This window comes from Phyllostomus hastatus, unplaced genomic scaffold (assembly GCF_019186645.2).
Source record: "Phyllostomus hastatus isolate PE091 unplaced genomic scaffold, TTU_PhHast_1.1 phas_contig_16, whole genome shotgun sequence".
In the NCBI taxonomy this organism is placed as follows: Eukaryota; Metazoa; Chordata; class Mammalia; order Chiroptera; family Phyllostomidae; genus Phyllostomus; species Phyllostomus hastatus.
Window position 1 is genome coordinate 19539684 of NW_025333643.1, and position 20686 is coordinate 19560369.

Sequence of the window (20686 nt, forward strand, 5' to 3'; positions counted from 1 at the left end):
CACTTCCTTTCACACTGAGCAGCTTTATGTTGGGGAGCCTGAAAACAGTCTATCATTTTATTTGGCCTGATACAGCAGTGAAAATTCCTGACTTTGCTTTCATCATCAGTGCTCTACAGTGGCACACCTATTCTCCTCTAAATCTTGTTTTCTTAGTCCTCAGGTTATTAACCCAAATGTGAGAGTCCTAGGAAAGAAGGTTTCCCTTGTTTGATGCGGTAAGTAGGTTAGCAGGGGAGCAGCCATGATAAATGGAATGCCACAGAGCACTCTAGTTATGGAGGGTGAAAAATGCTTGCCTTCACCATAGATGCCACTTTTTTCTCATACCCCATGTTTAATCCATCTGCAAACTCTATTTGCTCCACCTTTATAATATATACAGAATGTGACCACTGGGCCATTTTCATTTTGTCTGGGTTGCTATATCACCTATAAACAGCTCCCCTGCCCTAAAAGCACAGGTAGAGTGGTGCTGTTATAATATGAGATCATGTCATTCTTTTACTCATTCTTCTAAACCTACCCATGGCTCCCAGCTCATTCTTAGAAAAGCTGAATTCCTTCTATGGCTCCACAAGGCCCTGCGAGGTGTAACTGGCCCATCTTCTCACTTGTTCCACTCCATTCACACTGAACTTCTTGCTGTTTCTACAACATGCCCAGCCTACTACCACCTCAGAGTACTTTCATTTGTGGCCTCCCAGATATCTTCAAGGTCCCTCCCTCACTTCCTTCAAGTCTTTGCTCTATGTGACCTTTGTTATGATCCCTATATGTAAACCAATGTCATCTTTGCTTGGGCCATCAAATTTAAACATTGTAACCTACTTCTGTCTGTTCCTGCTTTTTTCTTGCTCCATAGAACTTGAGCCTTTTACAACATTATATGACTTATTATTTATTGATCTGCTCCTGTACAGACCATAGGTTTATGAGACCAGAGATTATTGCCTCTTTGCTTTACTTGACATTGCCTTACACATACTATGTTTTCAATGAATTTATGTTGAATACATGGAAGAACTTTAAAAGGATATAATTTGGTATGGTGTTTAAGAACATGGACCATGGAACCCTGGCCAGGTTGTTCAGTTGGTTGGAGTATCATACTGATACACCAAGGTTGCAGGTTTGATCCCTGGTCAGGGCACATGCAGGAGTCAAGCAAGGAACGTATGGATGAGTGGAGAAACAAACTGATTTCTCTTTCTCTCCTTCTCCACCTTACTTTCTCTAAAAATCAATCAATTAAAAAAAAAGGGGAAACATGGACCATGGAGTCAAACTACTTGGGTCAAAATTCCCTCAACATAACTTAACATCTTAGGACACTTTACTTTTATTTATTTATTTGTTTGTTTGTTTGTTTGTTTGTTTTTAAAGTGTATTTATATATTCAGTTGATTATGCTCCTACAGTTGTCCCAATTTTTCAAGTTTTATTTCCCCTCTACCCTGCAACTCCAACCCTCCAGCATTCCATCCCCCATAGTTCATGTCCATGGGTTGTATATATAAGTTCTTTGAGTCCTCTGTTTCCTATGCCATTTTTTATCTCTCCCCATCTGTTTTATACCTATACTAATTATGCTTCTTTTTCCTTCTACCTTCCCCACCATTCCTCCCTTCTGCCTCCCCACTGAAATCCCTCTATGTGATGTCCATTGCGCTGATTCTGTTCCTATTCTAGTGGTTTGCTTAGTTTTCTTTTTCATTGTTTTTCTTTTCTTTTAGGTTCATTTGTTGATAGTTGTGAGTTTGTTGTCATTTTATTGTTCATAGTTTTGATCTTCTTTTTCTTAGGTAAGTCCCTTTAACATTTCATATAATTAGGGCTTGGTGATGATGAACTCCATTAACTTGACCTTATCTGGGAAGCACTTTATCTGCCTTTCCATTCTAAATGATAGCATTGCTGAATAGAGTACTCTTGGATATAGGTCCTTGCCTTTCATGACTTCAAATACCTTTTTGAAGCCCCTTCTTGCCTGTAAAGTTTCTTTTGAGAAATCAGCTGATAGTCTTATGGGAACTCCTTTGTAAGTAACTCTCTCATTTTCTCTTGCTGCTTTTAAAATTTTCTCCTTATCTTTAATATTAGGTAACTTAATTATGATGTACCTTGGTGTGTTCCTCTTTGGGTCCAACTTCTTTGGGACTCTCTGGGCTTCCTGGACTTCCTGGAAGTCTATTTCCTTTGTCAGAGTGGGGAAGTTTTTCTTCATTATTTGTTCAAATAAAATTTCAATTTCTTGCTGTTGTTCTTCTCTTTCTGGTACCCCTATAATTTGGATATTGGAACATTTCAGGTCGTCCCAGAGATCTCTCAGTCTCTCCTCATTTTTTAAATTCTTGTTTCTTCATTTTATTCCAGTTAGATGTTTATATCTTCCTTTCATTCCAATCATTGATTTGAGTCCCCATTTTCTTTCTGTCACTGTTGGTTCCCTAAATATTTTACTTTATTTCACTTGGGGTTTCCTCCATTTGTTTTTTGTTTGTTTATTTATTTTCATTTTTCAACCAAGTTCAATCAGTTCTGTGAGCATTTTGATTACCAGGGCCTTAAATTCTCCATCAGTTAGGTTGGCTACCTCCTCATTGCTTAGTTCTCTTTCTCATGTTTTGCTCTGTTCTTTCATTGGGCCATATTTTTTTTGTCCCAGTGAACCTGATACGTTGTAAGGTTGTGTGGTCTTAGGTATTCACCTGGGCAGGGCAACCCTCTTTGCTGCACTGCAGTGCTGCTTGTGGGGGAGGGGCCAGAGAAGGAACAGTGCAGCTTGCCTGCTAATCTCTAGCAGACTTTCCAACAGACTCTTGTGTGAGACTGGGAGTTTTTCCCACCACAGCAACCACCACAGTCTATGGTCAACTCTGAGTCTCAGTTTCACCTTCAGTCAGCCTTGCCTGCACAGTCCACCACCTCCCCAAAGCTGGCCCCGCCCACCTGGTCCACTGCCTCCCTGAGGTTTTTCTGAGTCAGCCTGCATGGTCCACTGCCTTACCAGTCTGGTCATTCTGGTTGATTTTTTCTTTAGTTCCTTGGTCATCAGAGTTCCATACAGTTTGATTTTCTGGCACTTTTTGTTATTTATTGATTTTAGATTGGTTGTTATCCTCCTCTTGGTTGTGTGAGGAAGTGAAGGGTTCTACCTATGCCTCCATCTTGGCTGGACTATTTTATTCTAATTAATTCCACAATTTAGCAAACATGTACTGAATGCCTATTCTGTTCAGACAAAAACTTCATATACTAAAATTACTTCTGAAATGCTCCTGTCACCCAATGTGTAACATACTGTGTGTATGATTTTGTGTTTATAGCCCTGTATCAGTTTATTGAATTCTCTTTATTGAGTATTACTCCATAACTCACAATATTTGAATTTCTTTTCTTGAGGATATTGATAGAACATTACCACCTATTTATCTGGTCACTTAATCAATGTGTTTCCCCTCCCAGTCACTGGTTGGCACACACTGAAGTCTTCCACACATTTTTCCCATAGGTTTTGCTGATATGCATTGACTGTGGCAGGTTTATTTACATTCACTGAATATTTAAAATAGCTAATGTAATGATAGCATTGTGACTTGGCATGGTTGAGATCCTGCATTTTGGATTTGCTTATGTTATGACCCTAATGGGCTGCTGGCACCATGGCAACACAGAGTTGAACCTTGTGCAGGGTCTAAACTCAAGGAGGACCCAGCCTTACATAGGAAATAGATGGTGCAAAATAACTAAAAGACGTGGGAGAGGAAGTGAGTGTAAACAGATGGGGAGAGATAAAAAATGGCATAGGAAACAGAGGACTCAAAGAACTTATATATACAACCCATGGACATGAACTAAGGGCAGGGGGTGCTGGAGGGTTGGGGTACAGGGTGGAAGGGGAATAAGGGGGAAATTTGGAAAACTGTAATAACATAATCAATAAAAATACTTTAAAATTTAGAATAAAATATACCACAATTGTATGACTTTGAAATTGAGGGTTACAAAAAACATCAGAAAAAATATTCTTTTTTATCTTTGGATAGTTTCCTATAACTTGGTATATAAATAGAAATATATCTAAATGCTAAAGATAGCATAAGTAATTGTAGGTGGACTGAAGTGTGACAAGTAATTTTATTGGAAAGGGAATTCATCTTGTTACTTATTATCTGCAATCCAAATTTATCCAAGACCAGTCAGGAGGCATCTCATCTCATTCAGGATAAACCAGAACTTAATGTACCAAAACTTGTCATCTCAAATGTCTGAAATAGTCATTCAAATGGTTGGTTCTCTGTAGTTTAGAATGGTTGTTGTTATAATTAACAAGACACCTTGATTTTTCTAAAATATTGCACAGTACAACCTCAGTATAACAGGGTTTTCTGTAGAATGGCTCTTCATGGGGAAGATTGTGGTTGCTGAGTTACTCAGACTACTGTATTTTCCCATAAGGCAGGCAGTCTTAGTGGGCACACACTATGAAAGCCCTGCCTGCCCAGGACAGTTGTATGGTGAGGCATTAGTTGTACACTGTTTTTTCTCATCCTTCAGTTGAATATTCCCCTTCACTGTTGTTTCAACAATGGTCAGTCACAACTTACCAATGTCAGAACCTGCCTCATCCTGTCTCATGATGGTTATTTTTCATTCTTCTCCATTTGACTTTGTGCCCTGGGAAGCTGATCTCTGTGGACTGCAAACTTCAGGATCTTCTGCCCTTTGGCTTCTGTTTAAGTTTCACTAATTATTGGGCACTGGGGAGGTTGAAAAACAGAAGGAGAGTGAATTTGGGGGTTTTATTCCCACCAGGACATGATCTAGCTCTTTTTTGTTTTTTTTTTTAAGCCATTGCTTCTCTTGAGCATCTCTCTTATAACTATAGGAACCTATTCCAAGTTCCCGAAACTCTACGTCTCTTTGTATCTTCATGCCTAAATGTGATGGTGGATCATCACTAACCATTCTTGGTTTTCCTTAATCTTACCCACAACTTTATAGTCCCTCTTAAACTTTCCCCAACATCTCCACTTAAGTATGTCATGTTTCCTAGTAACTGCTTGATGCATGCCCCAAGACAAGACTACATCAATAAAATACCTATTTGTGCAATGTCTGCCCTTATATTTGCTCCTTGAAAGACCATGACCTTCTTTGACTACTTGATCTATGATAGGGGTCCTGCCATTATCTTCCACTAAGGTATCCTGTTCATTTTCCTTATAGTGCTTATATTCTGGAAGTATAGTGTTGATTTCTTATTTAACTTTTTATATTCTTTCTCTTATAGTAGAATGCAAGCTCCATGGGGCCAGTTATGATGTTTATTTTGTAAATTGCTCAGTAGTAATTTGGTGCATAGTGGAAATAAAATAAGGGGATGGATTTCTATCTTATCACTTCAGGCCTGGCCAGAGAATCAGGGGTCAAGCACATGGCCATGACTTACAGTTCCTGGTCTCAAGCTCATCTTTAGGCAGAATAAGACAGCAATATTATGGGGCCCTCTGAATTCCATGTTCAGCTTCAAGTTTGCATCAGCCTCTCTGTTGTTACATGTTACATATAAGAAGGAAGTAGGAGAATTTTCAGTCTGAAATCACTGCAGCTGGTTTTAGCATTTGGAGAAATAGGTCAGATTAGTGACCTTTAAACTGCATTTGGCATAGAAATGAATTTTAAGGAATACCCTACCTTTAGTAACTGGAAACATCATAGGTACATGAAGTTTCAAAGAGAGAGTCAGTTATAGCATCTGTCACCCACATGGGAGCCCAGAAAACTCACTACCATGTCATTCCTCAAGGAGTGGATTAAAAATTATTGGTTATATGATTTAAAATTATTGTTATGGTTCTAAGATGTTTTTTAAAATATATTTTATTGATTATGCTATTACAATTGTCCCATTTCCCCCCTTAATTCCCCTTCACCCTGCACACCCTCTCCCACCCACATTTCCCCCCTTTAGTTCATGTCCATGTGTCATAAGTTCTTTAGCTTCTATATTTCCCATACTATTCTTGCCCTTCCCTTGTCTATTTTCTACCTACCATCTACACTACTTATTCTCTGTATCTTTTCCCCCTCTCTCCTCCTCCCTCTCCCCTGTTGTTAACCCTTCATGTGATCTCCATTTCTGTGGTTCTGTTCCTCTTCTAGTTGTTTGCTTAGATTGTTTTTGTTTTTGTTTTAGGTGTCATTGTTAATAATTGTGAGTTTGCTATCATTTTACCATACATGTTTTTTATCTTCTTTTTCTTAGATAAGTCCCTTTTACATTTCATAAAATAAGGGCTTGGTTATGATGAACTCCTTTAACTTGACCTTATCTGAGAAGCACTTTACCTGCCCTTCCATTCTAAATAAAAGCTTTGCTGGATGGAGCAGTCTTGAATGTAGGTCCTTGCCTTTTCATGACTTGGAATACTTCTTTCTAGCCCCTTCTTGCCTGCAAGGTCTCTTTTGAGAAATCAGCTGACAGTCTGATGGGAACTCCTTTGTAGATTACTGTCTCCTTATCTCTTGCTGCTTCTAGGATTCTTGCCTTCATTTTTACCTTGGCTAATGTAATTCTGATGTGCCTTGGTGTGTTCCTCCTTGGGTCCAGCTTTTTTGGGACTCTCTGAGCTTCTGGGACTTCCTGGAAGTCTATTTCCTTTGCCAGAATGAGGACGTTCTCCTTTATTGTTTGTTCAAATAACTTTTCCACTTGTTGCTCTTCCTCTTCCCCTGGTGGTACCCCTATAATTCAGATGTTGGAATGTTTAAAGATGTCCTGGAGGTTCCTAAGCCCCTCCTTATTTTTTTTTTGAATTCTTGTTTCTTCCTTCTTTTCTGTTTGGTTATTTCTTTCTTCCTTCTGGGCCACTCCATTGACCTGAGTCCCAGTTTTCTTCCCATCTCTATTGGTTCTCTATGCATTTTCCTTAATTTTACTTAGCATAGCCTTCATTTTTTCATCTAATTTGTGACCAAATTCAACCAGTTTTGTGAGCATACTGATCACCAGTACTGTGAACTGTGGATCTGATATGTTGGCTATCTCTTCGTCGCTTAGTTGTATTTGCTGTGGAGCTTTGATCTGTTCTTCCATTAGGGTAAATTTTGTGTGTGTGTCTTGTCATGCCTATTATATAGTGAGGGGCAGAGCCTTAGGTGTTCACCAGGGTGGGTCAACCCAGTTGCTGGGTTATGATGCTGTATGTGGGGGCGGGGTCTGAGAGGGAACAACGGTGCTTGCTCCACTCTCTGTCAGATTTCAGTCCCTTCTGCCACTTCCCCCAAGCAAACTGGGCCTCTCTGGTGCTGATTCCCATGTGGGTGGGCTTGTGCACATTCTCGGACCCCACAGGTCTCTCCAACTAACTCTCCTATGAGGCTGGGAGTCTCTCTCTGTGCTTCAACTCCCACAGGTGTTTTCAATCAGTGTCCTGAGGCTCTATTTACGGGTGCTGGAACCCTCATTGTGCGGTCTGTTTCGCTCCCCAATTTCACCAGGTTATTCTGCATGCAAATGTGGGACTGCCCAGTCCACCAGCCACCTTGTGAGCAGTGCCTTGCTTCACAATCGCTGCCTCTCTGGGTCTGCCCATTGCCACCAGGTGCCCAGGGTCTGCCAGCCATTGTCTGCATGCCCAGGATCCACTCACTGCAGTCTTGTGTGTCTGGGATGCCTTACATGCCTGGTGCCACCACTTTTTGTGCTGTGACCCCTCTCCACCCAGCCTACTGGTCTGGATGAATGTGTATATTTTAATTCTTTGGTTGTCTGACTTCCATACAGTTTAATTTTCTGTCAGTTCTAGTTGTTATTTTATTTCTAAATTGCTGTTGTCCTTATTTTGGTTGTGCGAGAAGGCACAGTGTATCTACCTACACCTTCATCTTGGCCAGAAGCCCTCAGTTTTAAGATGTTTTGACTCAAGAGTGCTTTTTGTTTTTTCATAGTTAGAAATGGCATCCATATTCCTATCTGATATGGGACACATTTCCCACTGTGACATTTGGGAAATTTTCTTTCCTAGCAAACAAACAAACAAATGAAACAATGTGGAGATGATAGTCAAAAGCAGAACATGGAAGTGAGTGCAGAGAGGGCTCAGATCCAGAAAAGTGCAAAGCCATGCAAATTGAAAGGAGATGATTACTAGTGAATGGGCAAATGGCTATTTGCAGAATGCATGGGAAAGAAGCAACCTCTTTTTTAAATTTATTAAAGTTGATCAAGCCTTTATTGTACTTCAAGTGAACTAACAGCACAGATTCATGTCAATAGAAAAGCATATTCTGAAGGTCAGAATAAAGTAATTGAGAGCTTGAGTCTAAAGATTTTTTAGAAACAAGATTATTTTAGTTCCTCCTTCAGTGTTCCCTTGAGTATCAGTCTAATCAGTGTAAAGGCCTTGGAAGGGTTGCCCATTGTGCTTAGACTGCTTTCAGCAGGACTCTTACAGTTGAACCATGTCTCTCTGAAAAATGATGAGCACTTTGCAGTATCTAATAGGAGGCCCTTCATTCTGCAGAGCCTTTATGACCATCCTAGATGGGAATATTTACAACCCTTTCAGAGAAATGCCAGGTAAACTGTGAATCTAGTACGTTAACCATAACTGGAAATTTAATGGGTCATTAGGGAAGGGGTGGAATGCAGAGATGAAGCTAAAAACTATTGATGATGTAAAGATTGGTATGATGCTAATAATGGGGTTTGTTTTTCTGATATATTTGTATTTAAGGGTTTTTTTATTCATTCTTGGATTATAGGTTCTAGGCATTCCAATTTATAATTCAAAATAAATTTTGCAAGTATTAGCTTGCATTTTCAACTCAAAATGTCTTGCCTTTCCAATTTTTATCTACATTCAATGGGTGACATTGGTTAAATTATGGGAAGATACATACAGTACATTCCTAAATTGTTAGGAAGAATTGAGTCTCTATGCCATTAGGTCTGTTTTGAAAATGACTCATCTATCACTCTTTTTCTCTCTTTCATGGAGGACAGAATAGAATACCTTAGGAATTTCCCATAAGTGAAGATCAATTGATATTTCTGTCCATCACATAACATTGCCCTGTGCTTTCCCAAGAATAGAAACCATTTAAATTCTCATCATTCCCTTTAATTTGTTGATCTTAAACACATCAGTTTCCCTGCTCAGCATAAAATGTCATCACTTGTAACTTCTGAAAAGGTTCATAGAAAAATAATATTCAGGGACTGGGAATTCAATAAGATATGCCCCAATCCCCAAACTTCCTTAAATTAAATGCTTTAACTTTTATATTATCAAGTGACTTGACTGTGAGCACATCAGCAGCAAGGATCACATTCCATTCATATTAAGTATTTCTACTTAATTAGATTCAACAAGTGGATTGAATAAATAAAATAGAAACCTCTATTTTATACAATTAGTCCTAACTGAAATACTTTTAATCACATTGTGTTCCTAACACCCAATTCTCCCATTCCTTTTCTTTGCATTGAAGTTTATTTTAAAAAGCATAAAGTAAGATAAAATTTAACAATTATCTGGTTAATTTAGTTAGGACACATAGCTCAAGAAGGTGAATACATCCAAGAGATTCAGATTTATATGGAATATTGCCTATATGATGAAATCAAAATCAATTATGTCCATATGAAGATTGTTCAAGAATGTTCATAGTAACTTTTAATAATAGCCTCAAACTGGAAATATGACAAATGTCCATCAGTAAGAGATTGAATAAACAAATTGTGTATATCCATACAATAGAACAGTACTCACTGAAATAAATTAAAAAAGAGCTAAGTACTGATACATAAAACTAACTATTTGGATAAATCTCAAAAAGTTTGGTTACATAAAAGAAGCCAGACACAAAGGAATACACACTGTATGATTGCATTTAAATGAAGCTCAGGGACTGTCAAAATTAATCCACAGTGACAGTCATAGTCATTAAAACCAAGCACTCTCCATGGGGTGATGACACCTGACAGGGGAATTGGAGAGCTTCCTGCTTCTACCAAGCCAGTCAAGGGATGGAAAATGAGCTTCTAGCTTGGCCCCACTGAGACCATTTGAGTGGGTGAATCAGAGTGCCATTTGCTTATGTGAATGGAAGATCAGTTCCTTGGATGAAAGATCAACTCCCTCTTTGACGTTGCTAAGCCCTGGGAGGAGTTGGGGGTGGGGAGGGTGCTTTTGCTTTGTTGGTGTTTGGTTGGTGTAGCATGGTCCCTTGGCTAGTGACAACAGGTTTCTCTGGGAGCTTCTTTGTCTGTTCTCACTGGTGGTTCAGAACTGAAGGCTCCTGAGCTGCCCTGTCCTGGATGTACATGGATGTACATGAAGCAGTTAAAGAAGCCCAGAAATTCATTGTCATGTCATCCCTTGATTCCTGAGTTCCAAGGCAGTCTACCCTCTTTTCTCCACTTTTTTTTATTTTTTTATTTTTTTAATTTGTATTTTAAAGATTTTATTTATTTATTTTCAGAGAGGGAAGGGAGGGAGAAAGAGAAAGAGAGAGAAACATCAATGTGCGGTTGCTGGGGGCCATGGCCTGCAACCCAGGCATGTACCCTGACTGGGAATCAAACCTGTGACACCTTGGTTTGCAGCCCATGCTCAATCCACTGAGCTATGCCAGCCAGGGCTCTCTCCACTTTTCACAGTCTTCCTATGCTGTTTATTATTTAAGTCCAGGGATTTTTTTTAGTTGAAAGAGGGTGGACTTAGTGTGGGGCTACTCTTTGAGGAGTTTAAGTTGGAAGACCTATGAAACTATAAATAACCACGATTGTCAGTGAAAACAGCAGTCTGGATCTCCAAAGAATCACTGTCTTTGTGGTTTTTTTTCCTTGTGAGGAGAGTTGGATTTTTCAATGGGCTCCTCACAATTTTCCAGAGGCTCCTAGCTCCAATATTAGTAACAGACATTCACCTTTTGTGTTCAAAAAAATTGCTAAGAGGAAATACATTCTGCCTTATGTTAACAAGAGTAGTGAGAAGAATGAAAGTTCTCCAGGAAAACCCCAAATAGGAGCTATTTAAAGAATAATGCACTCTCTCCATGTTGAAATAGCAGTGTAAAGGAAAGAATAAACAAATGGGATCTCATCAAAATAAAAAGCTTCTGCACAGCTAAAGAAAACAGTATTAAAATAAAGACAGAACCAACTGTATGGGAAAACATATTTGCCAATGATATCTCAGACAAGGGTTTAATCTCCAAAATACATAAAGAACTTACAGGACTCCACTCTAAGAAGACAGGGAACCCAATTAAAAAATGGGCAAAGGACTTGAACAGGCACTTCTCCAGGGAGGACATACAGAGGATCCAGAGACACATGGAAAGATGCTCAGTATTGCAAGCTATCAGAGAAATGCAAATTAAAACCACAGTGAGATACTACTTCACACCTATAAGAATGGTCATCATAAACAAATCAACAAACAAGTGTTGGAGAGGTTGTGGAGAAAAGAGAACTCTAGTACACTGTTGGTGGGAATGCAGACTGGTGCAGCCCCTATGGAAAAACACTATGGAATTTTCTCAGAAAACTAAAAATGGATCTGCCTTATGACCCAGCAATTCCATGGCTAGGATCATATCCTAAGAACCCTGAAACACCAATCCAAAAGAACCTATGCACCTCAATGTTCATAGCACCACAATTTACAGTAGCCAAGTGTTGGAAGCAACCTAGGTGCCCATCAGTAAATGAATGGATCAAAAACCTATGGTACATTTACACAATGGAATTCTATGTAGCAGAAAGAAAGAAGGAGCTCCTACCCTTTGTGAGAGCATGAATGGAACTGGAAAGCATTATGCTAAGGGGAATAAGCCAGGTGGTGAAAGACAAATACCATATGATCTCACCTTTAACAGGAACCTAATCAACAAAACAAACAAACAAGCAAAATATAACCAAAGACACTGAAATAGAGAACAGGCCAACAGTGACCAGACAGGAGAGGGGAGGGAATTTCAGGGGGAAAGGGGAAGGGTTTACAGGAACAAGTATAAAGGACACATGGACAAAATCTAGGGGTTGGGGGTAGAAATGGGAGGGAGGTGGGGAGGATTTAGGGGGTGGGCTGGGATGGGAGTAAAAAGCAGAAAACTGTACCTGAACAACAATTAAAATTTTAAAAATTTAAAAAAAATTTAATTAGCTAAAAAAGAAAATAAATAAATAAATAAATAGCGGTGTATTCACATTAAAGGAAAAATACCAACCGATGTCTTAAATGGATTTGCTTTGGATTGCGTGTTTTTTATTTTGTTGTATTTTATTTTTAAAATGTCTTTTTAAAATTATGAAATTTTATATCATATCTATCATTGAATTCTGACCTACAAGCATTATATTAAGCACAACAAAATCAATACAAACTTTTTTGAAATCTTTAAGTAAGGGTTACCCACATACTCCAGTGGCTGCCTTTCCAATGGCTTTGATATCTTTGTGAATGTCACTGAAGGGAGACCCATGCCACTCCTGGGCCCTTTGTTCATCCTCACCTCACTGACCCACCATTATAACCTGACAAGGAGGACTCTAAGACTAATCCTGTGATGCAGTACATCAGAGGCTGGCAAATTACAGTCTGTGGGCCAAATGTGGCCCACCAGGTGTTTTGTAAATAAGGTTTAATTGCACCCTGACCAGTGTGGCTCCATGAGTGGGAGCATTGTCCCGTGTGCCCAAAAGTCACAGGTTCAGTTTTCAGACAGGGCACATATTTGGGTTGTGGGTTCTATCCCCAGGACACACCAATTAATGTTTCTTTCTCACGTCAATGCCCTCTTCTTTTTTTTCTCTCTCTCTCAAACCAATCAATAAAATATATTATATATAAAAAAATATATGGTTTAATTGCAATACAGCCACATTCATTCTTTTATGGACTCTCTAAGGTGGCTTGCAGGCTATAGTAAGGGCAGTAGAATCTGTATCACCCACAAAGCCAAAAATGTTTGCTATCTGCCTCTCTACAAATACAGTTTTCTGACCACCACTTTACATCCTGCTTACCTCAACCACTGTCTCCTTTGCTGGCTCCTCCTCACCCTCCTGGTTTAGAAACCCTGAAGCCTTCCAGGGCATAGTTGCTAGACATCTCATTATCTCATCATTGATTCTTTAGGCCAATGGGTCTCAAATCCCAATTACTTTTTAGAATCACTTAGAAAGCTTTATAAAAATATTTATTTCCTGGTGTCACCCCTAGACATTTTGATTGAATTAGTTTGGTTTAAAGCTTAGTCCTCAGTACTTTCTGAAAGCTCCCCACGTGATTACAGGATTAGGAACAATCATTCCAGGAAATTTTGTCTAGTTTTTATCTATCTCTCTCTATATATATATGGAGAGAGGGAGAGAGAGGAAGGAAGGGAGGGAGAGAGAAACTATATGTATATAGAAACTATATATATATAGTTTGAGATTTATATTTATATATATATCACATACATATATCAATATACAAATTAACTATATGTACAACTCCCAAATTGTATCTGCAGTCCCACTATCTCCCATGCATTCCATATTCACAAATCTATTGCTTCATTGACATTTTCCACTTGGATTTCTAATAGGCATCTCCAACTTAACACATTTAAACCAGAACTCTCAGTTTCCCTCTCTGCTCCTCCTTATTTCAGTGAACAATATTTCATCTTTCAGTTGCACAGGACAAAAATGCAAGTCATTCTTGGCTGCTCCCTTTCTGTCATGTTCCAATTTCTAATCCATTAACAAATTCTTCTGTAGTTTCAAAATCTATGATAATCCAACCACTTACCATCTCTCCTGCCTTTGCCTGGTTCAAGCCATGAACATCTCTCCTGGGAATTTTGCAACAGTGTCTCTTTGCCATGGTCTCTTGATTTCTACCTGTTATGCATCTGAAGTCTTTATTAAAACAGAAGGCAGAATAATTGTGATAGAGCATGAGACAGATCTAATCACCTCTCTGTACAAAGCCTGCTGATGGCTTCCCTTATTCCTCAGAGTAAATTCTGAAGTCATTACATTGGCTTGAAAGACTCAGCACCATCCAGCTTGCTGTTATTCTCTCTCCACCTTTGTCTCCTGCCTATTCCTTTTAGCTATGCCAGGTTGAGATACACTGGGCTCTTGGACATTCCTTGAACATACTCAACATATCTGCACCTTCTCCCAAGAGTGCTTGCCCCACCCCTAGATATGCTAATGGTTCCTCTCAACTATTTCCTTCTCAAAGATGCTTGTTCTGACCACAAAATCTGAAATAGCTTCCCTGAATATTTTTATTTTTCTTCTCTTGCTTTATATTTTTTTCTCCCCATTTTCATGTGATCTTTTTATTTGTTTACTTACACTTTGTCTTCCCCTCTCCAGAATGTATGGTGTAATTGCAGCAGGGCTGCTGTGGTACATGACCCCTACAGGATCATGCAATTGTCTGTGGGAAAGTGCCCCTGAGAATTGTGCAGTGCAAACTCTGAGCAGCAGCACACAATGACCCTGCATTAAAGAAAATGGCTTGCTTTAGTTCCCTGCTGTACTTCCAGGACCTGGAACAGTGCCTGATGCATAATAGACTCTTTGTAATGTTTGTTGGATGAATTGTTGAACACATACCACTTATAAGTTTGCCTGGATTGATGTTCAGAAAAGCAATGCTTTGAGCCAGTTTTCTAAATATTTAAAATGTAATCTTTATCTTGACATTTTAACATATTTGATCAAAGGAATCCCCCCACCCTCATTTTAAAAAATTTCCTGATATCATCTCTTATTTTTCTTCTGCCTTTTTTCATAGACAAGATGAAATCTTTCATAAGTTATTTGACTAGCAGCCCTATCATTCCTTATCATTGAACTCTATTTTTTAAAAAATCACACTTTTTACCTGGCATTACACAAATACTTATTTACTTTATGTGTTTCTCTCTATTGAATTGTAAGTGCCATAAATGTAAGAATTTTGTTTTGTTCAAACCCTGGTCCATAGTAGGTGCTCAATAAATATTGGTTAAAAGGATGGAAGCAAAGAAGGAAAGAGGGAAAGTAGAAGGAAAGAAGGAAATAAGGAAAAAAGGAAGGAAGGGAGGGAGGAAAAATGATTGATGGATATAGTGCAACTTGGGGATCAGAAAAATTGGGACTAAGGGAGCTGAAGGCTTTCCTACAAGTCTTGTTCCCACTCTGGCCCTTCTGCCATAGGCAGCAAAGAGGGTTGACCTGCCCAGGTGAATACCTAAGGCCCCGCTGCTTACAACTTATCAGGTGCACCGAGATAAAGAAATATGGCCCAAATAAAAGAACACAGCAAAACCTTAGAACTAAGCAATGAGGAGAATGCCAACTTATCTGATGGAGAATTTAAAGTGCTGGTAATCAAAATGCTCACAGAACTGACTGGGCTTGGTCAAAAAATTAAAGAACAAATGAAAGATACACAAAGTAAAATAAAGCAAAATATTCAGGGAACCAACAGTGGCAGGAAGAAAACCAGGACTCAAAGCAATGATTTGGAACAAAAGGAAGAAATAAACATCCACCTGGATCAGAACAAAGAAATAAGAATAAAAAAATGAAGAGAGGCTGAGGATTCTCTGGAACAACCTGAAACATTCCAATATTCAAATTATAGGGGTGCCAGAAGGTGAAGAACAACAGCAAGAAATTGAAAGCTTTTTTGAACATATAATGAAGGAAAATATCCCCAATCTGGCAAAGGAAATAGACTTCTAGGAAGTCCAGGAAGCCCAGAGAATCCCAAAGAAGTTGGACCCAAAGAGCAACACACTAAGGCACATCATAATTAAGTTACCTAAGATCAAAGACAAAGAGAAGATCCTAAAAGCCACAAGAGAGAATGACACAGTTACCTACAAAATAGTTCCCATAAGACTATCAGCTGATTTCTCAAAAGAAATCTTGCAGGCAAGAAGTGGCTGGAAAGAAGGATTTGAAGTCATGAAGGGCAAGGACCTACACCCAAGATTACTCTATCCAGCAAAGTTATCATTTAGAATGGAAGGGAAGATAAAGTGCTTCCCAGATAAGGTCAAGTTAAAGGAGTTCTTCATCACTGAACCCTTATTATACAAAATGTTAAAGGGATTTATCTAAGAAAAAGAATATCAAAACTATGAACAATAAAATGACAACAAACTCACAACTATCAACAAATGAACCTAAAAGAAAAGAAAAACAATGAAAACAAAAACTAAGCAAGTAACCAGAACAGGAACAGAATCAGAGAAATGGACATCACACAGAGGGAGTTCAGTGGGGAGAGAGAAGGGAGGAATGGGGGGGAAATGTACAGGGAAGGAGAAGCATAATTAGTAGGCATAAAGGAGACAGGGAAAGATGAAAATGTATAGGAAATAGAGGACTCAAAGAACTTATGTGTACAACCCATGGACATGAACTAAAGGTGGGAGGGATGCTGGAAGGTTGGGGGGCAGGGTGGAAGGGGGGAAAGGGGGAAAATTGGGAAAACTGTAATAGCATAATCTATACACAACACTTAAAAATCTAATGCAATTAAATAATTAGAAACTGTATCATGTAAAAATTAAGTCCTTTACATCAAATAAAACTTTAGATATTTTGGGCCCTGACCAGTGTGGCTCACTTGGTTGAGCATCATCCATGATGGAAGGGTCATTGGTTTGATTTCCAGTTAAGGCACATGGCTAGGTTGTGGGCCAGGACCCCAGCTGGAGCAATGCAAGAGACAATCAACTGACTGATGTTTCTCTCACACATCAATGTTCTCCCTCCCTTCCCTTCTCTCTAAAAATAAATAAATAAATAAAATCTTTTAAAAAATCATACATTACAAGTATGTAGTGGAAAAAATATTTAAAAAGCTCTAGATATTTGGAATGTTGGAAATCACATTGATTTTTGCTTGTTTTTTCTTATGTTTTATATTATAATGATTATGTGGGTGAAATTTTTTGTTTGTTTTGCTGATTTACTTCCTTTTCTTTTTACTTCTACATTAAAATGACATATCCCTTAAATTTGAATAGCAGAATGGACAAAAATGGATACTATCTAAAAACCTGAAAACAAATTTTTTTCCATCACCAATGGATCTTGATCTGCTCTAGAAAAAAAATTATTTTTATGATGATGAAGTGAAGAGCAAACAAATTGATTTATCGGAAATAAAGACTATTTAACAAATGTTGAAAAGAAATAGGTATATTTGCTAAAATTCTTTCTTGTGTTCTTATATTGCTTGAATGACACATCATGCACCTTTTCACAAAATGTCACAAATGTCTTTTCTCCTGTCAGTTTGTAACTGCTCTGCCTATGAAATTATTTGTTTAGAGCCACACAATCACATACTGTGGGCAACTCATCTTTCTGTTGCTAGAGGAAAGAAACTGAATCTCAAAATTATACCTTTCTTATCTACAGATAAGGCAAAAATGTCTTATATGTCCTGTCACTTTCCTCAGAATAATTGCTGTCTCTTAAAAAAAAAACACAGACACACACATTGTTTGAAAAAAGGATATGATGCAGAACAACAAGCTGTCAGAGGAAAAACCAGGGGCATTTCAACACCTTGTATAACATTTGTAGGAATTCTCAGCATCAGTGCAGACATTATGATCTTGAGAAAGATTGTACTGAAATAAAAAGACTGATTTTTATAGAGAGAGAGGGGTATTTTTGCCTTAAAAGCAGATTTTGCATTTCCTAGGTTCTTTGCTTCAGATAGTTACAACAAAAGTTTGTTAATTGAAAATATTTTAATCTTTTAATGTTAATTCTTTTAGTCAACTCAAGAAGAGGAAAAACTAAGCATCATTGAATCATTGGGAGAGTTAAAAGGTACTTTTTCTTGGAAGAGGTTAACATATGTAAGCAAAGAAGAATGAGGTGCCATTAACAACTGCTTTTTAATTGGAACAATAAAGAAAAATGTCCAGAGGGGAGCAAACTCAAATAAGAACAAAGTGTTTTTTTCCCATGAACACATTCTTTATCCTTAATATAAAAATTTAATTAACTACTTTATCTTCCACCAAGAAGAAGAAAAATAAAGAAAATATACTAAATCATGCTGAAATTATACAGGAGTGAAATACTAAATAAAAATATTAAGAAAATGGCTTACACTTAAAAAAATTACAGAACTGAGATTAGATGAGACACTTTTCTACTTTCTTCTTTAATTAAGCAACTTGAGCTGGTAGAAGGATAACCTACATTTAAAGTATTTAAGATTTACAATAACCCTCTCTAGCTGTATGGTCCTTTTTATTTAGGCAGGAATTAAACAAAACAAACTGAAACAATAAGAAACCTGTCATTTCTCATGATAGGATTTCTACACTTGTAATGTGGGTTTTACTTAAAAGTCTCTGTGTATATTTTGTGGTTATTGAATTGCACAAAACAAAGGAGAAATATCTACAAAACTAATGATGGTGAGTAATTTAAATAACTAAGCTCTGAATGGCATTTCCATTTTTGTTCTGCTGATTCAATGGCAAAAGTGGGTAGTAAGTTCAAAACTAATTACTGATTAGTTGAGGATAAAACCTATCAGTGATTTGTGCCTAGTTCTTTTATTATTTTAAATATAATTATAAATTCTAGATAAAAATAAACTTGTTTCTCTTCACTCTCACTCACATGTGTGCACACAAACTCACATATCCATTTACAGTTAAGTAAAAGATTTGCAAACTCATTGCCTTTTTGATGTATGAACATTCAAACTTATAGAAAATTTTTGCGAGAGTTTATCTGAGCCGAACTCAGCACATGTCCAGAACCAAGATTGCCATGGATTGAGAAACTACTCTGGAGAATGGCAGTTTTACAGATTTTTACTTTATGCATTTGGAATCAAAGGAGGAATGTAAGGAAGATTACCTCAGATTCATTGGTGGTAGATTAAGGAGTTGGGAGAAAGCAAGAGAGAGAAATCATTATGATTGGATACAAAGTAAAATGGAGATATATATACTTCTTGTACACCAGTAGGTACAGGATAGTTAATGTTTAATATGAACAGTAAATGGGGTGGTATATAGGCAACAAGATCATGAGTTCCTTTCAGTGTGATTATGCCACTTGAGGGGCCTGAAAACTATTATTTTGGCATTCCAAAGGTGTGTTGACCTCCATACGAATGATGGACAGGGCTTGCTAAGGCAAAAATAAACCTTTTACTATGGAAGTTATAGGCCTGACCTGGCCTGTTAAAAGTTTATGATTAAATCACACTAAGAGGTTACTTTCAGTCACTGAGTTTGTCAGATTTAATACATACCCATGGCTGGTGTGGCTCAGTGGATTGACTGCTGGCCTGCAAACCTAAGGGTCACTGGTTCAATTCAGGTGACCCTTCCAGTCAGGTGATATGCCTGAGTTGCAGGCCAGGTCTCCAGTAGGAGCACTTGAGAGGCAACCACACATTGATGTTTTTCTTCCTCCCTTTCTCCCTCCCTTCCCCTCTCTAAAAATAAATAAATAAAAGCTTTTATCAAATTTACTACATAGTACCTTTTTCACTCACAGCTATAAAGAACAAGAAGAGTAATACAAAGAGGATAAAGCCCTGTGTAAGACACTAGGGAGTAGTGAAGACTGTAGCAAACTTGACTGAACAGATTGCTTGAGGAAGTAGCTGCTAATTATCTCAGTCAGTGATTGACACATAAGAATGTAATTTAGTATTCATAGATCCTCTTATTTGCAAGAGGAATCTTGAGTCCATATGTTTTATGAAATCTCCCAATGTTTAAATTTAATTAATTCAGCTAAACATAAAAACAAGCAAACAGGACACCTTCCTCCCCAAAAATTTGTCTGTGGGCTGTATTTAATCTGATCTCTACCAAGATGTTGGCTCTGGCTTGGCAGGGAAAGTTAGGAGACTTAGATTTTAATCTCTTCTTTTTATTCCTTAATTGGGAGGGTTTGGACAAACCCTGTAAGATAAGGGATTTGTACCAAAACTGATTTGAAATTTTATAGAGTAAGAGAATTTAGGTAATATCACATCCCACCAACTTATTTTAGTGATGAGGATGTTGAAGTCTAGACAGGCTCATTGGCTCATTGGTTTATCTAAGTTCCTAGAAGAGAACGATGTCAGAGCTGCCACTAGAAACATGGCTTCAAACTCCCAGGCCACAGAACCACTCAGTGACTAAAGCAATGAGAATGTTCAGGTCAAGGGGAAATAAAGTCATGATAACCATTTTTAATTTTTTTAAAAATTCACTTTTTACTCAAAATCTCAGCAGCTATTCAGGGTCAATTATGGTTCCATATAAATTTTTGAAAGTAGGAGGGATCACAATACCTGATACCAAACTGTATTACAACGCCACTGTAATCAAAACAGCCTGGTACTGACATAAAAACAGGCACATGGACCAATGGAAAAGAACAGAGAGCCCAGAAATAAACCCAAGTCTCTAGGGTCACTTAATATTTGACAAAGGGGGCAGCAACATAAAATGGAGTAAAAATAGCCTCTTCAACAAATAATTTTGGGAGAACTGGACAGCTACATGCAAAAAAATGATACTTAAGCACCAACTTACACCATACACAAAAATAAATTCAAGGTGGATAAAAGATTTAAATATAAGCTGTGATACCATTAAAATCCTAGAGGAGACAATAGGCAGG